Genomic DNA, 3,946 nt, shown 5'->3' with positions numbered 1-3,946 from the left:
AATCAATTAGAGAGTAATGAACAATTTCATCCGTAATGGGCTAACGTGTTGTATTGGTAATAAAATAAAAAAAGCCAAATAAATAAATAGTATAAAATAAATGTTAAAAACCGTGAAAAATAAATATAATTATATAAATATTTCAATAAAATAAATAAACAACAACAAAAAGCAAAACAACGAAATACACAAACGGATTTAGCACATTAAACAACCATTCATTTCCCATAAGAAGGAACATGACCATGGTATTTACAGCACACAGACAGTTCGACAGAGAATGATCGAATTAAAACAATTTTCTGATTAATTACCTAGCCTGGGTGGATAATTGAAGGGGTCAGTGCGAAGGTGCACAGTCCCACCTGCTCCACAGACAAATAAGTAAGTTCATGTATTGTTCACAGTGCTACTGGCATGCACAAGAACCCGATACATGTGCTACACTTTACAGGCTTGTTTTAACATGTATACCTTCAGCAACCGCTTGGTGCTACTGGTAGCTGACATGCATAACGATGGAACTTTGTACACCTGTCATCGTGCCATCTGTTCACAGGGTCCTCAGAATACAACCAGAGTAGTAGGCAGTTCTGGTTTGTGCTTCCGTAAGGTAGACCTCCTACTGCATCCCACCGAAAGGATTGAATTGAGGAGTTGTCTGCCCACAACCACGTTCCCTCTTCGTGAATATCAGTACCGCCAACCCAGATGGATACTTCTAGAATTACATAACAACAAACAGAACCATTAGTATTCTTTTCAGGTACTACCCCCCAGTACATTTCGTTGTCATGACTTCACACACACCTTTAAACCTTTTACTATGGGTACAGTGTATGAAGTGTTGTGTTTCTTGTCGTGATGTTGCTGGAAAATTGATAAAAGCGGCGAGGAACTAAATTCACTCACTCCTTCTTGGAAACCAAAGCTGGTATACATACCATGCAAAGCGTCAACCGCATGAGGAGACAATACATGACCTCAAGGTTACGTGACAGGAAATGCGTTTCCATGGAAACTGAATAGAGAAAAGTTGGAGTAATTGCCCCTAGAAACTTCATGAATTGATGTTTTGTCCATGACAGTTTTCTTGTTTTTTCTTGATAATCTCCTGTTTCAGATTACTACATACTCTTCTGTTTGCTCTACGTCTGGTAACAGGTAAGCTTTTCGACGAGGGTCTGATATATTTTCAGTTTCGAACAGACATTCTAGTGATTGAATTGAAAATTGATTGACACCTTGAGCATTGATACACTCAACTGGCATACTATGTCGCATGTCAATGAACTCAGCGAGTCTGGCCACCCGATTCTGTTAAGTGCCACAAGCACGGGTCCAGATTGCAAGGAGAGACCTAGACCGCTGGGGTGAAAGGACTTCTCTCTTTTCTGACTAACCTATCCACTGAGTCGCTTCTTACCAGCGACATTGGGACTCCATCTAACCTGTAATAGATTCGACGTTTACGTTACAGAATGTTTGTCATTCTCAGTATTATGGTACTCGTATGGTAAAGGGCTGTATATATAGGAGACAGGCCCAAATAAGACATTGACTGAAATAATGATCATCAATGTAGGCATAACCGACCACCCGATCCTGTTAATCCCCTCTTTAGACGCACATGGGTTGCAATAATCTTCACAGGACGGTTCCAAAATTCTTTTGACACAGCCGTGGTAATACTATAATCATGAATATGTACTTACCGTATTTTACAACAAAGTGGTTCATCAGTAGATTGGTTTCGAGATTGTCAGCTTTAAGAAAGTGTCAGCCATCTTGAATACAGGCGTTTTCTGCATCCGTCCATGATTTGGGCGAGTCTGGGTGGACATAATAACAGAGGTCGAGAGACCGATTCCAGCTGTACCCATTGCCACAGCCATCTGAAAACAAAACAAAAAATTCTAGAAAACTGAAACGATAAGAAGTGTTAAGAGAGAATCTCTTTTCATACTCCAAGACTACGTTTAGTTGCCAAATTTGGAATTCCACATTCTCATTGAAGTACAGATTCCTTTAGTTTAGGTTCCGCGAGTTCAAACAATAAGCGATAAAACCCACTGAGTTGGGCAATTTCTAGAATGAACTGAACCCAAACAAGTCCTAGAATCTTAACTTCAATCAGAAAGCCTAATCTCAAACAGAACATATCTTACATTAAGTGCAATAGTGTTCCTGATTCAAATATCGAAGAAGTTAAAAATCACATAAAAATACATTAAACGTGTCATGTAGTAATAAGAAGTAATTTATAAAAAGTTCAAGAGGTAAAGTAAAATGGCATCTTGTTTCCGATACAACATGATGACGCCAAACCTGTCTCATTAACTCACAGACTGAACACTGACTTCACAGAACCATTCATTCGAGTCCATGTGCCACAGTAAGTTATAATATACAGTATTGCCATATCCTAACAAGGTTTATCGTAGAAACGATGTAATCCTAAGAAGGTAAAGTCTCTGAAAACTTAAATGATAGTGGAATCCAATCCCTGAAATCAGGCATTCATTAATTCGTCACAGAACCATTCCTTCCTTCCTGTGTGACATCGTAACATGTGACATAAAGCATTACCATGGCCACAGTTTGGTTATTAACAGCAATATCGTGATAAAACTGTAAAACCGTATTAAGTAAACTTCTGTAGAAAATGGAAGGAATCCGGTACCTCGTTTCCACACCAAATACTGCATACCAGCTGAAACTTGGAGGTCATCCTCGATGTAAACTGCATCTGACAGGTAACACGTCTTGGAGATGATCTGGTAAAACAATGAACGGCAAGTCGTGTTGAAGTAGCACTTGGAGATGCATTCACATCGCGATTCAACCAGGAAATCGTGTGGTTCATAGGACAGAAAATAACCATGAAGTGTCAAGGCATTCTGTAAACTTGGAAACATCTTTTTGCCGATTGTTTCTGTCTAGCGTCTTAGGGCATATATTGTGCATTTCAGATATTCGATACTGTCTTCCCTGGCCATTGTTGTATTACTTACGGGCTTTAAGTTGCTGTCAGAAACGTATGAATCTACTTAACAGACCGTCACGGGAAGTGTACATCCGGGAATGTGCATTATCACAGGAAGACCCACACAAATCGGTATTAGCAGGATGATAGGTTTATGCCGTTAAGCTGGGTGAGGACAGCGAAATCTTTGTAAAAGGATTTGAACATTGTCAAACAAAATCATGTGTACAGAAATGCTGAAAGCATCTATTCATTGAAATTGATCAAAATTTGACATTTTGTCCTTTTAATGGTTCCATTATCGAAGCTTGACATCTTAAAAATATATTCTTCCGATGCGTCCGTGGACATTTTGGGGTTTTTTCTGGAGCAGAACTTAAAAACCGTTCAATATTTCTTCACCAAACTTGGCACTTAGATAGATCTGGTAGTGTACTGGTGCTTTTGGGTTTACGAATATTTTTTTTCGTTTCCATGGCAACACGTTTGGTTTCGACTGAAAGTGGTGATCGTGTTCTTTTCCGGAACTGAACTTTAAAATCGTTCAATATTTCTTCACCAAACTTGGCCCATAGGTGGGTGTGGCGGTGTTTTGGTGCCTTTTGGTACTTTCAGAATCCTGAACACTTTTGTTTTTTGCGTTTCCATATCAACAAGTATGGCTTCGACTGAATTTGGTGGTAGTGCTCTTTACTGGAGCAGAACTTAGAAACCTTCCTACTCCCCTTCCACTGTGCAATGTACAAGCCAAAACATTTGACATAATCATAACAATAGACACATTCATTAAGAGTATTTTGCGATTGTGGGGGATATTGGTGATTTTATGGCCCAACGCTTTGTGTGCACAGTATTATCACCTGTTTGCTCATTTTGACTTAGAAAGGTTTACTAATCACAGGAAGAGTGACTGTTCTTTTACAATGATCCTGGTGGCAATTCTACAAACTGACAGATGAA

General features: G+C 39.2%; 1 pseudogene; it reads right to left on the bottom strand.

The window, feature by feature from the left end:
- Positions 1–476: 476 nt before the first annotated feature.
- LOC137295195 (C-type lectin BML-2-like) lies at positions 477–2,918 on the bottom strand (annotated as a pseudogene).
- Between the last annotated feature and the right edge of the window lie 1,028 nt (positions 2,919–3,946).

The sequence above is a fragment of the Haliotis asinina genome, chromosome 8, assembly GCF_037392515.1.
Source record: "Haliotis asinina isolate JCU_RB_2024 chromosome 8, JCU_Hal_asi_v2, whole genome shotgun sequence".
NCBI classification, from domain to species: Eukaryota; Metazoa; Mollusca; class Gastropoda; order Lepetellida; family Haliotidae; genus Haliotis; species Haliotis asinina.
This window is presented reverse-complemented; position numbering and strand designations above follow the sequence as displayed.